Source organism: Schistocerca gregaria, chromosome 6, assembly GCF_023897955.1.
Source record: "Schistocerca gregaria isolate iqSchGreg1 chromosome 6, iqSchGreg1.2, whole genome shotgun sequence".
In the NCBI taxonomy this organism is placed as follows: Eukaryota; Metazoa; Arthropoda; class Insecta; order Orthoptera; family Acrididae; genus Schistocerca; species Schistocerca gregaria.
In genome coordinates, this window is record NC_064925.1 from 539930740 (window position 1) to 539956678 (window position 25939).

The 25939-nt window shown below is 43.3% G+C and overlaps 1 non-coding gene across 1 annotated transcript; it reads left to right on the forward strand.

Annotated features, from left to right (window-relative positions):
- The first annotated feature begins 17235 nt into the window (after positions 1–17235).
- Trnas-cga (transfer RNA serine (anticodon CGA)) lies at positions 17236–17310 on the forward strand. Its single transcript has one exon. It is a non-coding gene; the product is annotated as a tRNA-Ser (tRNA).
- Positions 17311–25939: the final 8629 nt, after the last annotated feature.

Here is a 25939-nt window from a genome sequence, read left to right on the forward strand (position 1 = left end):
GTCATTACCGCCCCAATTAATTATTCAAAAATGGAAAGCGGCGATTGTTTTGGGTGTTGCATTTACAGTGCATAGCCCATATAGAGTGTCACCTTGCATGATCTTTTAGGAGATTTATAAAATTAAGTCCGGAGGTTTTATTATACGCAGTGTCCATTCCATATGAACTGTCATGACGAGAGACAAATATATACACTAAAACAAAAAAGGAAGACAGAAACGACGAACCATGAAGTAATTATCCGAATGTAACCGAAATCGGTAGCTGTGATGTACATGCACAGACAAACAAATGATGATAATTTCAGGAAGATTATATGATTTACTCAAGGCACAGAGGTTTATGATTTGAGTTAGTCTATAACACGTTGGTGCACGTATGGCACACAAGGAAGCTGGTATTCTACTTGGCATTGATTGACTGTTGAATGTTCTTACAGATATCGTATCAAATTCTGTCCAAATGCTGTGTTAGATCGTCAAAATCCTGAATTGTTTGGAAGGCCTTGCCCATAATGCTCCAAATTTTCTCAATTGGGGAGAAATCTGGCGATTCTGCTGTCCAAGGTAGCGTTTGGCAACCACTAAGACAAGCAGTAGATGCTCTCACCATGTGTGGACGGCCATTATCTAGCTGAAATGTAAGCCCGCGATGGGTTCCCACGAGGGGTAACAAAACAGGGCGTGGAATATCGGTGACATACCGCAGTTCTGTAAGGGTATCGCAGATAACAGACAGAAGGGTCATACTATGAAAGAAATGGCAAGACAGCCCATCACTCCTGGTTCTTGGGATATATGAGGGGCGAAAGTCAGGCTACTATTTTACCACTATCCAAGACGTCTCCAGCCACGTCTTTGTTGGTTATCGGGGCTCATTTCGAAGCGGGACTGATCACTGTTGACAATTCTACTTCAGTCAATGAGATTCAAGGCCGGAGACGTGTTTGGAAACGATTCGGGCAATGGTGGGATACCAGCCTGGCTTTCGCCTTCAATACAGCTCGAAAACCGAAAGTGGTGGTCTGGAGTGCCATCTCTTTTCATAACAGGACCCCTTTGATTGCCATCCTTACAGCACAGTGGTACTTCGATGATGTTCTACGCCTCTTTCTCCTTGCCTGCATGGCAAGCCATTCTGGGATTACGTTTCAGCAAGATAATGACCGCTCGCACAAGGCGAGAATTTCATCTGCTTGTCTTTGTGTCTTCCAGCAAAATCGCCTCATCTATCTCCAATTGGAAACGCTTGGAGTATTATGGGCAGGGCCCTCCAGCCAGCTCAGGATTTTGATAATCTAATGCGACAGTTGTGCATAATTTAGGACTATTTCCCTCTGAAGGACAGCCAACAATTCTATCAATCACTGTCAAGCCGAAGAGCTCCTTGCAAAAGAATTAGAGTTGGAACTGTGCGTTACCGACTTGCTCACTTTGTGAAAAGCTTTCTTTTTAATAATTCATTCAATGGTTTTGAAACTGTAAGCATTTATTTCTATGTACATGTATCTCAGATCTACCGATTTCCGACCTGTGCGGATAAATCTTTCGAGGTGCGCCTTTTTTTTCACTCGTTTCTTGATTCTGCTCGAATGCTACTTTGAAAGGCGTGATTTTACCTGATCAAGTGAAGCAGAGTATCTTTCCTCTGCCTTCATATGCTAGTATTTTCTTGGCCCTTATTTTCCGTGCCAGAGAGGAAGATCACGTTGGGAGGCTGAATTTGTGTGGCTTTGTTCTCACTTTAATTATAACTGATAGTCACCACAACATGTAACCGTCTCCATCTATCCCAAACATGGATGAACGTTCATTCTGAATGAATGTGGGCAAAATAGCAAATGCATGCAACTAGGCAGCTTTAGTTGGAGGCTCTAGGCTTAGCTTTACATTAGCTGCCTGTGAAGACAGGTGAACGTTATTTTCTGCCGCAGCTTCAAAGTTGGGGTGTTGGCGTGTCGCCAGGGGCGGCGCCTGTCCCTAACACTGTGGCCGCGTGGTGGGGAGTTTCGGATCCGAGCGATGAGACGCCGTCTTCAAAATTTCGGGGTTGGGACACATGTGAGGAGCGACAGTTGTAAGGAGCGACATTTGTGAGGAGACCCGGCCGAACAGGTAGCGGGCGGTGTACATGGAGACCAAACAGTTCAGTACTGCTGTGGATACCAACCACCAGAAACAACTTAGTTTTAGACGAAAGCAGCCATACTGTATTCCGGACGTTGGGGCTAACGAAGTGCGAAAACAGGTGGCAAACGCCAAAAGGCGTGCAAAAGAAACGGACACTTCAATTTCTTCTGTTTACGCCAAAGTAGTAGGGCCGCTGTTCAATGAAGGATACGACATTGTCACATCACTGCCGTGACACAGGAGTGCAAAACGATCGCTGCAACGCCTCAGGCAGAAAAGCATGGGATATACACAAGGCCTGACCGATGCTGCACGACCGGCCGCGGTGGTCTCGCGGTTCTAGGCGCGCAGTCCGGAACCGTGCGACTGCTACGGTCGCAGGTTAGACTTCTGCCTCGGGCATGGAGGTGTGTGGTGTCCTTAGGTTAGTTAGGTTTAAGTAGTTCTAAGTTCTAGGGGACTAATGAATACAGCAGTTGAGCCCCATAGTGCTCAGAGCCATTTGAACCATTTTTGATGCTGCATGCTGATGAATATTTCTGCGAGAACATCATTTGCTAATTAATGATGGGAGAAATTTTTACTTGGAGATTACGACAGAGGACCAAATGATAGGATATTGGTGTTCGCCAGCGAAAGGGGAAAATCCTGTTTAACAGACTGCAATTCGTTCTTTGTCGATGGAACGTTCAAAAGCTCCAGCAAGCAGTTTGGACAGTTATTTATTGTTCATGCCGATATTTATAGTTCTGACGAGGAAACAAACACAGTTCCAAATGTGTACGCCTTGCTACCCAACAAATAGCGAGAAACGTACGATCGCTTTTCCACTGCTGTTAAGAGCAACGTACCTGGATGGAATCCTACAGCTATCATGATGGATTTTGAAGCTGTAATCATCGAATCAGTAACACAATTGTTTCCTGATGCAACGATTAATGGCTGCAACTACCATTTCAATCAGGGCTTGTGGAGGCAAGTGCAGAATTGCGGCCTTGTTGCTGCCTACAAGGTAAACGAAGAAATACTTTTTCACATAAGATCGTGTACCGCTTTGGCTCTCATTCCCCTGGACATGTAGGATGATGGGTGGCTATGAATTCAGGAGAGCACGAAAGATAATGAAAAACTGCAGGATTTTCACGACTATTTTGTTAAACAATGACTGGATAATGAAGACGTACCCATGGGATATATGGAACTGCACAGGAAGGCGTCACCACAGCAACAATGTATCAGAAGTATGGAATCAGAGGATAAATACACTAATTTAGAAGGTTCATCCCAAATTTTACTCCTTAGTAAAAATTCTGAGAGAGGACGCATATATGGTGGGCAGCAATTTGACAATGAACAATGAATACATCTTGTTTCAGTACATAAATCGCATTCCTTAACGCTAATTGCTAGAGGGATTCACATTACACCTCAGTACACTTCCCTGAGTGGAACGGGAAAATTGAGGTTTATTTCGAAATAATTAAAAAAAGTTTCTAATGAGAACCAAATTCTTTAGTGGGCTCCTCTTAATATGTGGTAAAAGGTTTGGACTCCTATCATATCAAATTTTGGCCGAGGGGCTGAAAGATGGAAAACATTTTCGGTTTCTATAGTTTCTGTAAAATACATCGTTAAGTTTGCGGTTAAGCAAAAATTATGCCCTATGTAAGATTAAACAGAACAAAGTTATAATGAAAAAGGACTTATGCATAACTATGCTGCAGCTAATAGTTGACATGATATCGTGGGAGCAAAATTAGCTCCGATTTCTAATTTGACTAAGGCCACTCTTCCTTGCCCAAAAAAGCTCTGAAATAATGTAGCCTGGCTACACTGGAGGATCGTGAATGTCCTTCGGCAGCTGCCGGAGCCGGCGCAAGCCGAGCGCTCAGTCACACCCAGCGGCAGGAGGTGGTGGCCGAGCAGGTAGTGGAGCAGCATTTCCGACACACACTCTGTGCCGGTCCCTCAGCACCTCGGATTTCTCACAAGTGTCGCCACATTCCAGTCTCTCACAAGTGTCGCTTCTCACAAGTATCTACAACTAAAAATTTCAGCCTTTGAGCGGAATGGAAAATTTTGAGCCGAGAGAAGCCCACGTTTCCGTTCCTGCCTTCTGATTTCAGGAAACGCCCGCCCTTTGTAAAATATGCAGACTGCGGCTTGGTCAGTATGCCCAACCAAATTATGTCACTCCCTGTACGCAGAGGCGAGGAAGTTCAAACTTTAGAGAGAATGGACGAGAGCAGTCACAGCAAGCGGTCGCTGCCCCGTGATCATGTAAGTAGTGATTTTTGAATGGGAATTAGATGGATGTCGAGTTAGCTTTGTCGATAACGATGGGACTCCACAGTTACGAACAGTGCGGGTTCTCGCGATTGACGAGTTCAGAAACGGTTTTACATAAAGTCAGATCGAGTCAAATTCGGTGCGTCCACGTTGTGCTCTCTCATCCCACTCAGCCTACTGCTGATGAATAATCGATACGTTAGTATTGCTTACTCGCATTGAACCATAGGTTTAGTGTTTTTATGATTGTTCCGTGTAGATGCAGTCGAAGGATTGTGCCTCCAAAAGTAAAATAAATGTTAATAATTCAGCCACTTAGTGCCTTAAACACGTGCTCAATGGGCACGTCTGCACATAGCCCCAAGATATGTAATATTTAGCGTCCTATATCTTCTGAGAGAAAATTACTTCATGTGTTAGAAAATTGTGATCCCTGATGGGTCGTTCAAAAATTAAAATTCCGTTGCGCAGTTTTCTCTTTAGGATAGCGATGTATTAGTGTAGTAGGGCTAATAATCAGTTGAAATTTCATGGAAGTTCTGGCGGGATCGCACTCAGGTCCGAATACTCCATCCTAATTGCAGTGTTTGTGCGCAGCTATGACTTAGCTACTCTAAGTCCCTGACAAAAGACGAAGTGAAACACTTTTATCAGAAGTGTGAACAACTTTTAGTGTGGGTGGAAATGTATGCGGCCTTCGCTTTGGCAGCGCCTGGGCACAGCCTGTACATGACAACAACGTATGGGTGAGTCACATCGTAGAAGGGTTTTACATGTTTCCACCACAGGTACTCGTGAAGCTCATTTATGCTTAAATGTTTTGCTTTCTGTTTTCGGTATAATAAGCATAGAGCGATGTGAACTTACAAATGAAATTGTCTACTTCGAAACAGGCCGCACGTTGAATGAAGAAGTTGAAAAGTTAAAAAATATGTTTTCACCCGTTAGCATTCCTGTACGCATTTATAATAAAGTGATTTTCCTAGCGCTTATCCAAACTTCGTTACAGCGAGACTGGTTAATGAGAGCTACATAATGGGACAGTTAGACGTGTTAACTGTTTTTTTAGCGGATTACATTATCTTTCTCAGTAAATATTTTGTAATTCATGTGTGGGAAGTGACAAATATGATATACGATCCAAGTTTTTCTTCCAATAAACTGATTTTTATCTTGACAGTTCCTTCTATTCCGTAGCAGAGTTTCTGTTATTGTATATATATAACGCGGCGTTTAGGATTTACTCACTTCCGTATACATAAAAATAATCTGAATTAAAATAACTCGATTTATCATGGAAATGATCGTTGGAACGTGAAACTAAGTAGCTATCTCTGAACAATCGTGTTATAACATATAGCTCCGTTACATCTATTTTACGAGCTGCAGCATACTAAACTAGAGGTATAGAATAAAGAAATTGAATCGTACAGCAGGAATTCTTGGCGACGGGTCTGTCGCTGATGAATCGGCTGTCCTGAATTGAAGACTTGATTTGAGCAGCTTAGTAATCTCGTAAGAGCAACCCGGATTTCAATTTGGCACGTCTAGTTTCCGATTCCAGCAATGCAATATATGTGTATTTATACACAGCTCTCAGCAGTCCAGCCTAAGAATATTTATTACATCATTGCGCAAAGCTCCCTTCGAAAGCTATTGCGTCAAGGAGAAGATATTATACAGGCGGGGTAAACATCGAAACACCAAAAAATGATTAATGTAGAAACATGAAATTTAACTTGTCAACATAGTAAGATCACAGATTAAGTGACTGCAAATGTGAAATGTTGTTGTTGTTGTTGTCTTCAGTCCTGAGACTGGTTTGATGCAGCTCTCCATGCTACTCTATCCTGTGCAAGCTTCTTCATCTACAAGTACCCTTGCAACCTACATCCTTCTGAATCTGTTTAGTGTATTCATCTATTGGTCTCCCTCTAAGATTTTTACCCTCCACGCTGCTCTCCAATACTAAAGGTAAGCCCTTGATGCCTTAGAATATGTCCTACCAAGCAATCCCTTCCTCTAGTCAAGTTGTGCCACAAACTCCTCTTCTCCCCAATTTTATTCAATACCTCCTCATTAGTTACCTGATCTACCCATCTAATCTTCAGCATTCTTCTGTAGCACCACATTTCAAAAGCTTATATTCTCTTCTTGTCAAAACTATTTATCGTCCACTTTTCACTTCCATACATGGCTACACTCCACACAAATACTTTCAGAAACGACTTCCTGACACTTAAATCTATACTCGATGTTAACAAATTTCTCTTCTTCAGAAACGCTTTCCTTGCCATTGCCCTTGCCAGTCTACATTTTATATCCTCATTATATCCTACATATTATATCATCTTTATATATGTGAACTACTGATACATTAATAACCTGTGTAACCGCAAGAATATTTAATGCGAGCATGTAAAAGTGGACATCCCATATGTTCTCGATTGGAGACAGATCTGGCGACGTAGCAGGACAATCAGCAGTATTTGGGCGAGCGTTATCCTGTTGGAAAACACCCCCTGTAATGCTGTTCATGAGTGGCAGCACAACAGGTCGAGTTACCAGACTGACGTACAAATTTGCAGCCATGATGCACGATAACCACGAGAGTGCTCCTGCTGTCACGTAAAATGACACCCCAGGCCATAACTCCAGGCGCCGGTGCAGTGTGCCTAGCAAGCTGACAAGTCGCATGCAAGCCTTCAGCTAGTCTCCTTCTAACCAAGACACACTCATCACTGGTGCTAAGGCAGAACCAGCTTTGGCCGGCCGGAGTGGCCAAGCTGTTCTAGGAGCTACAGTACGGAACCGCGCGACCGCTACGGTCGCAGGTTCGAATCCTGCCTCGGGCATGGATGTGTGTGATGTCCATGGATTAGTTAGGTTTAAGTAGTTCTAAGTTCTAGGGTACTGATGACCACAGAAGTTAAGTCCCGTAGTGCTCAGAGCCATTTGAACCAAGAACCAGCCTTCATCAGAAAACACTACAGACATCCACCCTGCCCTCCAATGAACTCTCGCTTGACACCACAGGTGTTGAAAATGCAGGGGCGGAGCTGTACTTGAAGTAACCGATCTGTAATAGTATGGTGTGTCACTGCTGTGCCAACTTCTGCTCAGATTGATGCTGCAGAAGTAGTATGTTGCGCCAGAGCCGTACGACGAATTCGAGCGTCTTCCCTCTCAGTAGTGTCACGTGGCTGTCCAGAGTCCAGTGTTCTTGCGTCGGTACGTTCTCGTTACCACCACTGCCCGCAATCATGTACAGTAGTTGGCTCTGCCTCTGAGCACTATGGGACTTAACTTCTGAGGTCGTCAGTCCCCTAGAACTTAGAACTACTTAAACCTAACTAACCTATGAATATCACGCACATCCATGCCCAAGGCAGGATTCGAACCTGCGACCGTAGCGGTCGCGCGGCTCCAGACTGTAACGCCTAGAACCGCACGGCCACTCCGGCCCGCAGTCTCAAAGGTAATTAACGTTCACGACTGCAGCGTGTGTTTGAAGCAAACATGATTTGTATCCTCATAGTGGTGCTTCTAGCACCACTTTTACACGACTAGTGCAAAATTTGAACAGACATCTTTCAGATGTAGAAAGACTCCTACCAACTTTCGTTTATGTCACACAACCCCTTCTCAGTGTATTATCAAGCCCCTAAAGACAGAATCGTTGTGTCTTCAAACGATTTAATAAACGCCATTACAGTTCCGCTCGGATTAATGCCCGTAAGTGCAGTGTCCCACTACTGATGTCACTGAGGTTGTTAATAGCATAGAAAAGAACAGAGACGATAAACAATAAGTTGCAGTCCAAATTAGTCAGGTAAATTTTAATAAAATATGTTGGGCTTGTAAACTGTCTATTCCATACTGTTTAATTCAGTCGGACTATGGGGAGATAGATTTACTCCAGCAGCTATCACATTATGAAACTCAACTGCAGCCTAACTGTATTTGATATAACTGTAGTGATTTACCATCAAATTAATGTCGGAAATAAAAGTGGACGAGGTGGCTCTGAAATGAAAGATGACGTTCTTTGACTTAATTTATTCATCAGCAATTAATGGGAAACACGCCAAGCTTTATCGCACTGACAATAACAGAAAGCTAATGAAAGCTATGGACGAATTGACATTCATATTAAGACGAAATGTTCCCTTAGTGCGCCACTAAAGACTTCACAATCAAACTTCGCATACTTCTGATTCACAGATTTCTCACTAGATATTCATTTGATCGAGTCTCCAACGCTACTGGTCCCACGCGGCCACTGTTTATTATCATTGTCGACGCGGTACGACAATGCCCTTTCCGTCGGAATGGGCGGACAACTACAGAAAATTCTAGAAGTTAAGTCTTGTCACCTAACACCTGCCGCTAGGTTGTTCATTGGGAATAGTAGCAATCATTATATCCTGACAAGTTCTCAAATGGTGTTTTGGATTTGTTGAACGTTTTGTTGGTATTACCTCCATTGTTGAATGTTTTGTTGCCGCAACCTCCATTGCATGGCTTGAGGCACACTACATTCATGGAATAGGACTCCAGGATTGAGGACATATTATATATTGCACTGTCTAAATATTAGTTTTTATCGGTATACCGATTCTTCAACGGTATTAGTATTTTATGAAGATTTGTGCAGAAAATGTTGAGCCCAGTAGAAAAGGGAAGTACAGAGTAATCTGTGAGGCATGTGAGTTTATTTCCCCGATAAGCAAAGATATTTGTCCATTTCGAAACCTTCTAGAATCTTCATACGATAGGTGTACCAAATAAGGCCCAGTTCTAAACAAGTCCCCCCTCTCGTAATTCTCAAACTATGAGAGAGAGACCTTGACGGGTACTGCACTTACTGATTCTTCTTGTCGTCGACACTCAATGGCTCTAGCAACATATTTATACTGTGATTCGTTCTGCTTTTCACCAGTTGCAACTTTTCAAATAACTTGGAGTAAATTAAAGTAACCTATCATGTATTGTGTGTTCCTGCAAAACTCATTTATTCGTATTCAGAAATGTTTTATTAAATTTTTGAAATTAGTGGTGTTGTGGATGCAGGTGTACAATACAGGGAGCGAAAGAATATTTACAATTTGTACAGAAACCTGATGGCACTTATACGAGTCGAGGGGCACGAAAGGGAAGCAGTGGTTGGAGAGGGGATGAGACAGGGTTGTAGCCTATCCCTGATGTTATTCAATCTGTACACTGAGCAAGCAGTAAAGGAAACAAAAGAAAAGTTCGGAGTAGGTGTTAAAATACATGGAGAAGAAATAAAAATTTTAAGGTTCGCCGATGACATTGTAATTCTGTCAGAGACAGCAAAGGACATGGAACAGCAACTGAACGGACTGAACAGTGACTTGAAAGGAGGACATAAAATGAACATCAACGAAAGCAAAACGAGGATAATGGAATGTAGTCGAATTAAATCGGAAGATGGTGCCAGAATTAGATTAGGAAATGAGACACTTAATGTAGTAAAGGAGTTTTTCTATTTGGGGAGCAAAATAACTGATGATGGTCGAAGTAAAGAGGATGTAAAATGTAGACTGGCAATGGCAAAGAAAGCATTTCTGAAGAAGCGAAATTTGTTAACATCGAGTATAGATTTAAGTGTCAGGAAGTCGTTTCTGAAAGTATTTGTATGGAGCGTAGCTACGTATGGAAGTGAAACGTGAACGATAAATAGTTTAGACAAGAAGAGAATAGAAGCTTTTGAAATGTGGTGCTACAGAATAATGCTGAAGATTAGATGGGTAGATCACATAACTAATGAGCAAGTATTGAATAGGATTGGGGAGAAGAGAAGTTTGTGACACAACTTGACTAGAAGAAGGGATCGGTTTGGTAGGACATGTTCTAAGGCATCATGGGATCACGCGTTTGGTATTGGAGAGCAGTGTGGAGGGTAAAAATCGTAGAGGGAGACCAAGAGATGAATACACTAAACAGATTCAGAAGAACGTAGGTTGCAGTAGGTACTGGGAGATGAAGAAGCTTGCACAGGATAGAGTAGCATGGAGAGTTGCATCAAACCATTCTCAGGACTGAAGACCACAACAACAACATGCATGCAGTCAATAACTGGAAGAAGAAAAGTAAGGGGTCTCTAATAAGGCCTGCGTGGGCCTTGTTTAGTGTATTTGTTGTGATATTAAGGTAGTTTTCTTTGCCGAGGATTACATCATACTGTCCTACATACGCAATGTCGTACAAAACTTATCATGTTTTATGCGACATCTGGCAGCAGTCAACATTCTTTTCAAGATGAGACTAATTAATGAACGTTTGTTACTCTTTTAGATAAAAGTCTTGGGTGATAGTAACAGAGTCAGAAAACGAGAACAGCAGTCACTAGATATATTGGGCCTTACATAGGACCCACGGTTTTAACACGCCGTGCTTGCTGTCCGCGACCATGGTGGTTTATTGGTTGGAACACTGGACTGCGGCCTGGAGGTCGCAGGTTAAATCCCTCATACAGGAGGGACTTTTTCGTCGTTCTCGTCCCTCCAGGTCCACTCAGGCTGCTAGCAAGTGAGTATTGGGGGTACCACCTCAGAGCAACACCTGCAACCTACCCCTTCAGTTATTTGCTGGACCTATTCCAGTCCCAGTCTTCCTCTCCAGTTTCTACCCTCTGCAGCTTCCTCAGCTACCATAGAAGTTATTACCTGGTGTCTTAAGGCATTTCCTAGCAACATATTCCAGTCCTTGCCGATTCTCCAACGATCCTCAACATCCCTTACTTTATGAGTCCACCTGGTTTTTAACATTCTTGCGTTGCACCACTTCTCATATGTTCATAATCTCTTCTTTTCCGGTTTTACCACAGTGCATGTTAAACTACCATACAATCATGTGCTCCAAACGTACATTTTCAGAAATACTACCAGAATACTACCAGAATGGCCAGAATTCACTTTTTGCCAGTGCTGCTCAGCATTTTATAATCTCTTTGCTCCATCCTTCGTGGGTTATCTTGCTGCCATTTGCTGCATTTTATGTCCTCCTCCCCCCGTTCGTCGTGGGTTATTTTGTTAGCTAGGTAACAGAAATCCCTAACTTCATTTACTTTGTAATTACCAATCCTGGCGTTAAGTTTCTCGCTGCCATCATTTCTACCACATCTCTGTACTTTCATCTTACTGCGACTCTCACTCAATCCATATTCTGTACTATTAAACTGTTCATTCCATTTAACAGATCCTGTAATTCTCTTTCACTTTCTCTGGGGATAGCAATTTCATCAGCGAATCTTGACACTGACATTCTTTCATCTTGAATATTAATCTGATTATTGAACCTTTATTTTATTTCCGTTATTGCTTCTTCGATGTAATGATTGAACAGTGGGGTCGAAAGACTACATCCCTGTCTTACAACCTTTAGAATTAAAGCACTCTGTTCTTGGCCTTCCACTCTTATTGTTCCTTCTTGGCTCTTGTATATGCTGTATATTTCCCGCCTCTCCCTATAGCTTACCCCTATTTTTCTCAGAATTTCGAACATCTTGCGCTATTTTACATAGTCGAACGCTTTTCCAAGGTCGAGAAATGCTATGAACTGGTCATCATTTTTCTTTAGCCTTGCTTCCAGAATCAACTGTAACGTCAGAATTGGTGTCTTCACCTTTCCTAAAGCAAAACTGATCGTCATCGAACACATTCTCAATTTGCTTTTCGGCTACAGTCAGGCAAATAGAATAGTCACAAGTTTGGACCATAGTCAATCTTTCCTCCGCTGCTAAGTAACTCATAATTGTTTCTGCAAGTAAAAATTATGAATTTCTTGACTTCCCCTTTTTCACTGTTAAATAAATAAATTTTTGGCACGGTATTATAAATATCATTCATTACGAGTAACACTTCTTAAAATTTGAAAAAAATAGCCATTCAACCTTTCAATTATATTTTGCTTTCTTCTGAAGCTTAGATAGTGTAGTTACGTTCTGAACGAAATATCGTTCAGATGTCCATAACGACTTTGAACGCACTTACGCACTCGATGGTTCCAACTGTTAGCCACTCTCTCCATCCTTAATGGCTTCAACTCTTGACGCAATACAAGTTGCTATAGAGGCAGGTCCAAATCCTGTCGCAACATACGCCAAGTTAATATCTCAGATAGCCGCAACCGTTGAGATAGTCTTGAAACTGACACATTCAGCCCTTCCACAATACTGACCATTACTGCTGCGACATTGTCCACACTTCAATCTTTATGTTGTTTTCTTGTTGACATCTGGTCGTGGAGAGTGAAGTCCCGGTCAAACTTAGCCACAAGAGAAATGTTTGTTAGGAACTGAAAATTGCAATTTTTAAAAATATCATTCCTACTGAAAGACCTTATACTCAGCAGTTCCCTGAATATCCAAATTGAAAATTTAAAAACGCAGTCGAACTTTAACTGGCCCTTAATAGTTACATAAATATTATTTGACAGTTCCTCGTAGTGACTTTTAATTTCTTCTCAAACATTTAATTTGAGCCCAAGCAAATTACAGACACAGAGAACCATATCTTCCTCACAAGAATATTTAGTTATTTTATTAACACTTTTCTTTAGCTTCCTATATTAGCCTCTTGTGGTTTCCCACTAAATGGTATTATATTTATTTGTGAAAGACGGCATTTGTATTATCACTCAGCCTTTATTAATATCTTACATTTTTATTGCCCATTTTTATAAACGTGATTCACTCTGTTCTACACTGCTGCATATTTTTAAGTAGTTAAACACATGTTGAACCGTTCTTGCTTACCCATCACGCGTGTGTCCGTCGCCTTTGACTCGACCTGTAAACGTCTTCCGCATTGCAGAATGGTTAGCAGCGCCTTGCTTGCCACTGCCCAAACATCTTCGTGTTCTAGGTACGGCCAAGCTCGTCTCGTTTATCGGGTTCATACTTTGAAATAGTCTAGCTGTGATACAAGCCTATAACGTTGCTTGTTCCGCACTTCTTGATCTGGGTTTCATTTCTGTAGCTTCTATGTCGTCCCATTCATTTTAACGATAGACTACCGCTTTTAGAGCATATGTTTCTGTAACTGGGCGTGAATGACGGGGAATGGCTCTAAGGCAATTACCATTTCGACACCAGTTGTACAGTAGAATCTCTGATAGTACACTTCAAGTACCGCTACTTTTTGGTAACCCTTTATTACTTAGATCATCGTTTCCCAACCATTTTTAGGTGTTCAGACAAAGTATTTTGTAAAGAAATTAAACTTAGAGGCCTAGTAACTAAATATAAAAGTAAAAAAATGTGCACTGAAGAGCCAAAGAAACTGGTGCACCAGGCTAATATTGCGTAGAGCCCCAGCGGGAACGCAGAAGTGCAGCAACGCGACGTGGCGTGGACTCGACTTGTGTCTGAAGTAGTCCGGCAGGGAACTGATACCACGAATACTGCAGGGCTGTCCATAAATCCGTAAGGATAAGAGGGGTTGGAGATCTCTCTTGAACAGCACTTTTCAAGGCATCCCATATATGCTCAATAACGTTCATGTCTGAGGAGTTTGGTGGCCAGAAATATTTAAACTCAGAAAAGTGTTGCTGGATCCACTATGTAGCAATTTTGGACGCGTGAGGTGTCACTTTTTCCTGCTGGAATTACCCCAGTCCAATCGGAATGCACTTTGGACAAGAATGGATGCAGGTGATCAGACATGATACTTCCGAACGAGTCACCTGTCAGAGTCGTATCTAGACGTATTATCGGACCCATATCACTCTAACTGCACCCGCCCCACACCAAACAGCACCTCCACCAGCTTGAACAGTACCCGGCTGAAATGCAGGTCAATGGATTCATGAGGCTGACTTCATGCCCGTACATCTACATCTACATTTACATCCATACTCCGCAAGCCACCTGACGGTGTGTCCACTCGATACAATTTGGAACGAGACTCGTCCGACCAGGCAATGTGTTTCCAGTCATCAGCAGTCCAGTGTCGCGTTGATAGGCCCAGGCGAGGCGTAAAGTTTTTTGTTGTGCAGTCATCAAGGTTAGACTTACGTACGAGTCACCTGTCAGAGTCGTATCTAGACGTATCATGGGTCACATATCACTCCAACTGCAACCGTCCCACACCATAACAGAGTCTCCACCAGCTCGAACAGTCCCCTGCTGACGTGCAGTTCAGTGGATTCATGAGGCTGACTTCATACCCGTACACGTCCATCCGCACAATACAGTTTGAAACGAGACTCGTCCAACCAGGCAATGTGTTTCCAGTCGTGAACAGTCCAGTGTCGCGTAGATAGGCCCAGGCGAGGCGTAAAGTTTTTTGTTGTGCAGTCATCAAGGTTAGACTTACGTACGAGTCACCTGTCAGAGTCGTATCTAGACGTATCATGGGTCACATATCACTCCAACTGCAACCGTCCCACACCATAACAGAGTCTCCACCAGCTCGAACAGTCCCCTGCTGACGTGCAGTTCAGTGGATTCATGAGGCTGACTTCATACCCGTACACGTCCATCCGCACAATACAGTTTGAAACGATACTCGTCCAACCAGGCAATGTGTTTCCAGTCGTGAACAGTCCAGTGTCGCGTAGATAGGCCCAGGCGAGGCGTAAAGTTTTTTGTTGTGCAGTCATCAAGGTTAGACTCACGTACGAGTCACCTGTCAGAGTCGTATCTAGACGTATCATGGGTCACATATCACTCCAACTGCAACCGTCCAACACCATAACAGAGTCTCCACCAGCTCGAACAGTCCCCTGCTGACGTGCAGTTCAGTGGATTCATGAGGCTGACTTCATACCCGTACACGTCCATCCGCACAATACAGTTTGAAACGAGACTCGTCCAACCAGGCAATGTGTTTCCAGTCGTGAACAGTCCAGTGTCGCGTAGATAGGCCCAGGCGAGGCGTAAAGTTTTTTGTTGTGCAGTCATCAAGGTTAGACTTACGTACGAGTCACCTGTCAGAGCCGTATCTAGACGTATCATGGGTCACATATCACTCCAACTGCAACCGTCCCACACCATAACAGAGTCTCCACCAGCTCGAACAGTCCCCTGCTGACGTGCAGTTCAGTGGATTCATGAGGCTGACTTCATACCCGTACACGTCCATCCGCACAATACAATTTGAAACGAGACTCGTCCAACCAGGCAATGTGTTTCCAGTCGTGAACAGTCCAGTGTCGCGTTGATAGGCCCAGGCGAGGCGTAAAGCTTTTTGTCTTGCAATCATCAAGGTTAGACGGTTGGGCCTTCGGCTTCGATAGCCCATATCGATGATGTTTCGATGAATGGTTCGCTCACTGTCAGTTGTTGATGGCCCAGCGACGAAATCTGCAGCAGTTTGCGGCAGGGTTGCACCTCTGTCACGTTGAACGATTCTCTTCAATCGTCATTGGTCCCGTTCCTGCAGGAACTTTTTCCGGCTGCAGCAATGTCGGAGACTTGATGTTTTACCGGATTCCTGATATTTTCGGTACACTCGTGAAATGGTCTACCGGAAAATCCGGACTTCATCGCTACTTCACGGTGCTGTGTCCCGTCGCTCGTGCGCCGATTGTAACACCGCGTTCAATCGCACTTAAAACTTTATAACCTGCCATAGTGGCTTCAGTAACCGATGTGAAAACTGCGCCCGACACTTGTTGTCTTATACAGGCTTTGCCGACAGCAGCGCCTTATTCTGCCTGTTTAAGTATCACTTTGTTTGATTACGCTTCCCTGTACTCGTACAACTTTCTTTGGCGCTTCAGTGTATGCACACACACAAACACGCACACTCTCATAAAAAGACACACAATATATGTAGCGCATGTGTGTCAGCAGACATAATAACTGTAACATATTGTAGAAGTTGTGTGTGTGTGTGTGTGTGTGTGTGTGTGTGTGTGTGTGTGTGTGTGTGTTTGTGTGTGTTTATTAGAAAGAAAATCTTTATATTATGTCCACTTAGCTGTCAAAACTAGATGGAAACTCAAAATAAAGTGGTCAGTGTGGAAAAGAACACAGTAGGATTTTTTAGTTTGATTGCCACCTTTGAGGGAATCAATATCTATATTAAAAGTGGTTAATTTTAACGTTAAGTCACTATCTACGTTGAAACTATTCTTGTACTTCTTTTTCGAAGAAAGTGAAGTTTGAAAGGCTCGTTCACACACAAAGTCTCCCAGTGATCAGCATACCAATAGAATACCTTCACGAGAACTGAGCAAACTGGTGTAGTGGCTAACGTCGTCAGTTCGCATTCAACAGACGCGTTCTGTTCTTGGGCCGTCCATCCACATATCGGTTTTCTGCGGTCATCCACGTCACTCCATGCATATGCCAGGAGGATTGATTAAAAGCGCCGCGGTGACTTCTTTCCATCCAGTAGTAAAGAATCTAAACAAAGCTCCATGTCTCATAACCTTAGCAATGGATGGAATATAAAACATCAACCGTCCTTCCTTATCCTTGTGTCACGATATTAAATGAGCAATATTTGTAGTCAGTCGTTCTTAAGAACAGTTCTGTCCGAGAAACTAACAAATCGACAAATTATAATCAGATTGTGGCACATTATGTGTTTACGCCTTGAGCAGCCAACCAAGCCCGCATGCCAGTCCTATAGCGCAGTCTGGAAGGGTCTACTCTTCCAGCCACCTTTTTAACAGAAAAAACACTACATCCCCCAGGCTGTGGCTAAGCCATGTCTCCGCAACAGCCTTTCTTTCAGGAGTGCTAGTTCTGCAAGGTTCGCAGGAGAGCTTCTGTAGAGATTTGAAGGTAGGAGACGAGGTACTAGCAGAAGTAAAGCTGTGAGGACGGGGCTTGAGTCGTGCTTGGGTAGCTCAGTTGGTAGAGCTCTTGCCCGCGAAAGGCAAAGGCCCCGAGTTCGAGTCTCGGTCTAGCATACAGTTTTAATCGGCCACGAAGTTTCATATCAGCGCACACTCCGCTGCAGAGTGAAAATCTCATTCTAGAAAAAATACTGTCTGTCCATCTTAGCACCTTGTTCTGATAATTATTTCTGTCTTTTAAAAAAGCTGTGTAGGTTTAGACATGTCAGGCTGGACCATTCCCTTATGAGTGCTATAAAACAGTGGTAGGGTGTTTCAACTCTTATTCCACTGTGTATTGCTTGACCTTGACGACTACCAAATGAAACCCCTGAAGCTCTCGATAATTTTTATCTTTTCTTAAACTCATTCACGGCCCAGAGCCACGCTACCGACAAGGGGGGGGGGGGGAGACATTACTTTAGATCACTGTCAAGAAATCAGTGTAAAAAATTTTCTTTATAATTTTTGTACAGACCACCTGAGAATAAGTGTTCAATTGACGTGAAACCGGTGACTTCCAATAAAAGTATGTTGCAGCCAGTGCGGATCCTTTAATTCAAAATGTGCGAATGTGGCAGGCACTACCCGCAATTTAAAGTAATATGCTCAAATATAAAAGGGTCAGGACTAGTTTAAAGCACAAGAGAGATAAACTGCATCTTGGGGGGCCGATATAAGAGGGACGCCAAGAAATTTATAGAGATAACTTACAGAAACGGTAGATGTGTCACAGTTTAGCAAACAACCTTTTCACATAAAAGTATCATTTTTCATTTTAGCTCCATGTGACTAGCATTTCTGACGCGGCAAACTTCCCACCGGTAATCAGTTTCTCCCCACATTCGTTACAGAAAATGGGGCAGCTTAGATTCGGTTTTTCAGGTCGGCTAAATTGTTTGGTAGGGGAGAAAGGTACACACGGTCTTTAATGAACCCCAGAGAAATAAATCCAGTGGTGTTAAGGTTGGTGAGTGAGGTGGCCTTGCGATTGGCCCTTCATTGCCAGTGCATCGACTTGGGAAGGGCACCGTCTTGCTGGCAGTAAGCTATCCCTCGGTCATCGTCATCGATGCCTCGAATTAAAAAGTTTGCAAGCATGTCCAGAAGCACACAAAACCAGTGACAGTTTCCTTCACGAAGAAGGAAGGGCGCCTTGGTGTGTATCATGTAGCGGTGTACAACTCCTCTCACTAAATTTCTTGTAGCAAGCGTAGATTGTACGCAAGCTTGGGCGTGCATTAGGGTATTTGGTGCGAAATTTACGGCGGACAGTTGTTGCAGAATTTGTTTCGTGAAACCAAAATACACAGCTAGCACACTCTGCACCAGCGAAAGCAGTTGTTTCAACTGTCACTATGCTCGCGCTCCTAGTGGCGGAATGGGGGACTGTTGCTCTACGTGAATCAAACTTGAGGTTGCTTTTCTTCAAAATGACACATCTACCAATTCTGTGAGATATATGTCATTTCAAAGTTGTAATATCCTTTCTGACTCACCCTGAAGGTACACTCCTGGAAATTGAAATAAGAACACCGTGAATTCATTGTCCCAGGAAGGGGAAACTTTATTGACACATTCCTGGGGTCAGATACATCACATGATCACACTGACAGAACCACAGGCACATAGACACAGGCAACAGAGCATGCACAATATCGGCACTAGTACAGTGTATATCCATCTTTCACAGCAATGCAGGCTGCTATTCTCCCATGGAGACGATCGTAGAGATGCTGGATGTAGTCCTGTGGAACGGCTTGCCGTGCCATTTCCACCTGGCGCCTCAGTTGGACCAGCGTTAGTGCTGGACGTGCAGACCGTTTGAGACGACGCTTCATCCAGTCCCAAACATGCTCAATGGGGGACAGATCCGGAGATCTTGCTGGCCAGGGTAGTTGACTTACACCTTCTAGAGCACGTTGGGTGGCACGGGATACATGCGGACGTGCATTGTCCTGTTGGAACAGCAAGTTCCCTTGCCGGTCTAGGAATGGTAGAACGATGGGTTCTATGACGGTTTGGACGTACCGTGCACTATTCAGTGTCCCCTCGACGATCACCAGAGGTGTACGGCCAGTGTAGGAGATCGCTCCCCACACCATGATGCCGGGTGTTGGCCCTGTGTGCCTCGGTCGTATGCAGTCCTGATTGTGGCGGTCACCTGCACGGCGCCAAACACGCATACGACCATCATTGGCACCAAGGCAGAAGCGACTCTCATCGCTGAAGACGACACGTCTCCATTCGTCCCTCCATTCACGCCTGTCGCGACACCACTGGAGGCGGGCTGCACGATGTTGCGGCGTGAGCGGTAGACGGCCTAACGGTGTGCGGGACCGTAGCCCAGCTTCATGGAGACGGTTGCGAATGGTCCTCGCCGATACCCCAGGAGCAACAGTGTCCCTAATTTGCTGGGAAGTGGCGGTGCGGTCCCCTACGGCACTGGGTAGGATCCTACGGTCTTGGCGTGCATCCGTGCGTCGCTGCGGTCCGGTCCCAGGTCGACGGGCACGTGCACCTTCCGCCGACCACTGGCGACAACATCGATGTACTGTGGAGACCTCACGCCCCACGTGTTGAGCAATTCGGCGGTACGTTCATCCGGCCTCCCGCATGCCCACTATACGCCCTCGCTCAAAGTCCGTCAACTGCACATACGGTTCACGTCCACACTATCGCGGCATGCTACGAGTGTTAAAGACTGCGATGGAGCTCCGTATGCCACGGCAAACTGGCTGACACTGACGGCGGCGGTGCACAAATGCTGCGCAGCTAGCGCCATTCGACGGCCAACACCGCGGTTCCTGGTGTGTCCGCTGTGCCGTGCCTGTGATCATTGCTTGTACAGCCCTCTCGCAGTGTCCGGAGCAAGTATGATGGGTCTGACACACCGGTGTCAATGTGTTCTTTTTTCCATTTCCAGGAGTGTAGTTTGTATGGCAATTTGTAGATAAATTTGAGACTGGCGAAAACGTACGAGGGAAAAGTATGGTGGGGGGTGGGAGCCAAATGGCAAGTCGTTTACGTGAAAAAATGATCGCGAACCGGCCGTGAAAAGTGTCCTGCGTGAACGTGAATGTCTGGCGCGGTAGGGTAGTGGTGCTCAATGGCCACGGCCGGCCGCTATTGAACTTGTATGCAAGCGGGCAGCACTTTCACCGCCAGAACGTGACACAATGCGTACCTCCTGTCTGTACTTTCGTTTTTCCTTGCTGACTGGAACTCGGAAACCGCAAACAAAACGCTTGCTGCTAGCAATAGGAATGTATGCGTACTACCAGAACGGGTGTTTCGTTAAAGAAAATGAAAGTTGCTGGGGAAAAATGCTCGAAAGAACGAATGTCTACACGTGAATAGGAAATTTTACGAAATAGCGTAATGATTAGTCAGACGTATGAAAGAAATATTTGTATGTTCTTCAGTCGCAAGGTATTGAAAAATATAAAAGGGAAGTACTGCCAAATACAGAACTGTTCAAATGTGTGTGAAATCTTATGGGACTTAACTGCTAAGATCATCAGTCCCTAAGCTTACGCACTACTTAACCTAAATTATCCTAAGGACAAACACACACACCCATGCGCGAGGGAGCACTCGAAACTCCGCCGGGACCAGCCGCACAGTCCATGAGTGGATACAGAACGGTCAACTGCCGGAAATGGTAGAGGACTATTGATTCTCGGGAATCCTTTACCAAAAACTAAATATTCACAAATATAAGTAAGGGTCTGTTCCTATCCCAAGCAATATAGTCAGTTCTGAACTCATCATTATTGACCACAATTAATGTAAGAAATACAAAATAAACCTCGAATATAATGGTTTCCACTTTCGTGAAGGACGAACCTTCTTGAAGTTGTTGGAAGAGCAAGGGTAGGACTAAGTAAAATGGGATTTTGTATAGAGCTGGCAGTTCCGTCTCTCATTATTAGTTCGTCACGTAGCTTGGTCACGTGGTCCAGAATGCAGACTGTACCATCCTTCGAGTTGTGGTGGCTTCAGTTATCAGTTATATCAGGTGATCAAAAAGTCAGTATAAATTTGAAAATGAATAAATCACGGAATAATGTAGATAGAGAGATACAAATTGACACAAATGCTTGGAATGACATGGGGTTTTATTAGAACCAAAAAAATACAAACATTCAAAAAATGACCGACAGCTGGCGCTTCATCTGATCAGAATAGCAACAATTAGAATAGCAAAGTAAGACAAAGCAAAGATGATGCTCTTTACAGGAAATGCTCAATATGTCCACTATCATTCCTCAACAATAGCTGTAGTCGAGGAATAATGTTGTGAACAGCACTGTAAAGCATGTCCGGAGCTATGGTGAGGCATTGGCGTCTGATGTTATCTTTCAGCATCCCTAGAGATGTCGCTCGATCACGACACACTTGCGCCTTCAGGTAACCCCAAAGCCAATAATCGCACGGACTGTGGTCTGGGGACCTGGGGGGCCAAGCATGACGAAAGTGGCGGCTTAGCACACGATCATCACCAAACGACGCGCGCAAGAGATCTTTCACGAGTCTAGCAATATGGAGTTTTCTTTTGGTTCTAATAAAACCTCACGTCATTCCAAGCATGTGTGTCAATTTTTACCTCTCTATCTACATTATTCCGTGGTTTATTAAGTTTTCAAATTTATACTGACTTTTTGATCACCCGGTATAACTGACAACTCAGCGTGAATCGGCACAGTTGATGGCGGAACAGACATTGCACACTAATTCAGCGCCACAAACAATTCCTTAGTAATGAGAGCAGTGTAGATTCTTTTCTGTCACCGTAGTATTTGTATCAAAAGCCTTGTGACTTTTTTCTCAGTTATTGCGTTCATTCGATGTATCACTAGTGTGCACCTTCTTCATGTACCTTGTAATATGGAGACCACATTACGCAAAGCACAATTAAATCACTGTCAGTTAATTGTTGGCCGAAGCTGTAACACCTCGAGTATTGACATCATTTTTTAAAATTAAATCTACGGATGACCATACCAGTTTCTAATTACTGCTTTCATTATTTGCTGGTAATTTTCAACTGTTTCCATCAAATTTCGAGAGGGAAACTGCATCGAATGGACATTTGAAATCAAGTACCTCGAAAAAGGTCATTGGTCCCAGCAACATACAAAGCAGCACTCCTTCATTCGACCGAACATCACAGAAACTGGACAAGAGGTACATGTGAGGTGAGTAATGTGGTCCTCCGAACTTTGAACTGCCTCTTTTCGATCAGGTTACTGTGGATGTGTACCAGCGTATGTATTTCAGCAGCTTTGGTGAACACGTGTTGCACTTACTGTTACATTTTTATGATGAATATCCTGTGTGTGCTTCTGTGTTCCTACATGACAACAGTAATAGTTGGGCAGGTCCGATTTTGGAACAATAGGCCCCTTGCTCTTCTTATGTAAAACAACTGTATATTTGACCTAGCCACCTTATGGAAACAAAGCTGGTGTAATATATGTACTAATTTTTATTTAATACCTCATTAATGGCCAAATACTTGTAGCAGAATCTCATTTATTGCCTACTATAGTAACATGAGTGAAATCTTCAATATCATAGTTTATGAACCAAAATGGCCATCACTTATGTTTATGCAAGTCCAACCTAAATTGCCATAAATTATGCCACAAACCATGATCCACACCACTCCTCTACTCCTGTAGCCCAATTGGGTAATTCGAAATGGGAATGTTTTCACAAGCTTGTATGAACACACACACACACACACACACACATACGCACACTCACACACACACATACGCACAAACACACACATGCACAAGTTATTTTCCATGCTCCATGCAGTGCATTGCTATCACACCGCACCACAAAATAGTGACTAGGTGCTCCACCTGTTCTTACCATAACCACATAGCCACTACTGTTCCTCGCTGCATCTACTGTTGCTTCAATTTCTGAGGGACAGATCCACCACCTTGGAGGTGTACTTCTCAACAAGAGTGTGGAATACTATTGTAAAATATAGTCTGTGGAACTAGAGGTCTCATTTACCTAGGTACTTCATGCATTATCCAATTAGAGCCCATATACTGGATGGTGTTAATTACTGGCGTGCTTTGTGCCCGTTTCCCAGGCATTTAAACATACCGTTGGCACAGCAGCACGCGGCGAGCAGTCCAGTATCAATCAACAGCTTCATTCAGTTTGTGTTCAGCACTGTAGTAACATGCGAAGAAGAGGCATACAACAGTAGGTTACACACAGCAAGATGTTGCCGATCGGTTACATGCAACTGAAAGTGGCGTGTCAAACGTATGTAGAAAGTACAGAGAGAAGGTAATGTGAACGACATATCTCGTAGTGGTTGTCCTCGTATGGCAACACCAGTGCAGAATCGCTTGTGCAATAGTTACATTTATTTATGTGTGGATAACTGCCATTGTCTGCACCCAACGCTGATGCTCCACAGGTCTTCCTGAAATACGCTACTGCCTTCGACACAAAGCTGAATCACATACAAACTTTCTACATTTACATCTAAAGAAATACTCCACAAACCACTACGCAGTGCTTGGTGGAGGGTATGTCGTAGCAGTATTAAGGCTTTTATTTCCTATCTCAGTCTAACATACTGATCGAGGAAAAAATAATTGTTTATATGCCTTTTTAAATGACCTAATCTCTTTTAAAACATGTATGGATACAAAATTCAACGTCAGGATCGCACATTTTCTTTACCGATTACAGGTTTCGGCTCACTACTCAGCATGTTCAGATGAATTTAAAATTTTATTCAGTATGCGACACTCATTACACATTTTTTGAATCTAAGTCGTCCTAATCAAATAAAAAATCCTAAACTGAAAACCTTAGATATTTATGCAAACTAACTATATATAATGAGTTTGCACTGTGAATTGGACTTGTTCTCTGTTAAATCTTGTACATATTGTATATTACATCATCTTACGTTGTCGAACGCTTTCTCAAGGTCGAAAAATCCTATGACTGCGTCTTTCCTTCAGTCTTGCCTCTATTAGCAACCATAACATTAGAACTGCTTCTCTGTTCTCTGTACCTTCCCTACAGCCAAACTGACTGTCATCTAACACATCCTCAGTGCCAGCCTTAGTGACCGAGCGGTTCTAGGCGCTTCAGTGTGGAACCGCGCGACCGCTACGGTCGCAGGTTCGAATCCTGCCTCGGACATGGATGTGTGTGGTGTCCTTAGGTCAGTTAGGTTTAAGTAGTTCTAAGTTCTAGGGGACTGATGACCACGGCTGTTACGTCTCATAGTGCTCAGAGCCATTTTGAACATCTTAAGTTTTCTTTTCCATTCTTCGGCATATTGTTCTGTTTTGCAACTTGGATGCATGGGCTCCTAAGCTGATTTTGCGATAATTCTCGCACATGTCGGCGCTTGCTATCTTTGGAATTCTGTGGATGATATTTTTCCGAAAGTCTGATGATTATCGTCATACATTCTACATATTAACGCGAATAGTCATTCTGTTGCCACTTCCCCTAATGATTTTCAAAACCTCTTTTATATTTTGAGTTTAACATTCGATTCCCTGCGTCTTCCAGATCGACTTCTGTTTCTTTTTCTGTCACGTCATCGTAAAAGTCCTCTTTATAGAGTATTCAATGTACTCTTTTCACCTATCCACTGTCTCCTCTGCATCTAGCACTGTAATGCCCATTGTATTCTTAATGACACCACCCTTGCTTTTGATTTCAACGAATGTTGTTTTGCCCTTCCAGTGTGCTAAGTCAGTCTTTCAGACAAGCATTTATTTTTCGATTTCTTCGCATTTTTCGTTCAGTCATTTCGCTTTAGCTTTCCTACGCTTCCTATTTAATTCATTCCTAAGCGACTTGTGTTTCTGTATTCCTCAATGTCCTTGAACATTTTTGTACTTCCTTCTTACATCGATCAACTGAAGAACTTCTTCTGTTATCAATGTTTTCTTCGCAGTTACCTTTTTTGTAACAATGTTTTTTTCCAACTTCTGTGATTGCCCTTTTGAGAGATGTCTATTGCTCTTGAACTAAACTGCCTACTCAGCTATTCATTACCGTAGTATCTATAGCCTCAGAGAACTTCAACCTTATCTCTTCATTCCTTAGTATTTCCTTAACCCACTTCTTAGTGAACTGGTTCCTCCTGAGTAGTCTCTTCAACTTCAATCTACTTTTCATCATTTGTAAATTGTGACGTAGCTATACATCTGCTCCTGGGTTTGCTTCACAATCCAATAACTGATTTTGGAATCTCTGCCTAATCATGGTGTAGCCTAAGTGAAATCATCTAGTATTTCCCGGTCATTTTACAATTATACATCCTCCTCTTGTGATTCGTGAACAGAGTATTCGCTATTGCCGTCTGAAATTTATTGCACAATCCAATTAATCTTCCTCCCCTTTCATTTCCACTCCAAACCCTGTAGTCTTCTACTCCTACCCCTACAACAACAGTTCCCTTTGACTATTAAAATGTCATCTCCATTTACCATCTGAATTACCTGTTAAATGTCCTGACGTTCTTCCCGTTTCTTCTTTTTCTTCTGCTTGCAACATTGGCATGTATATCTGAGCTGTTATTGTCGGTGTTGATTTGCTGTGTACTTTGATCATAACAACTCTGTCACTTAACTGGTCACAGTAACTCACTCTCTGCCATACATTTCCATTCATAACGAATCTTATTCTATTATAC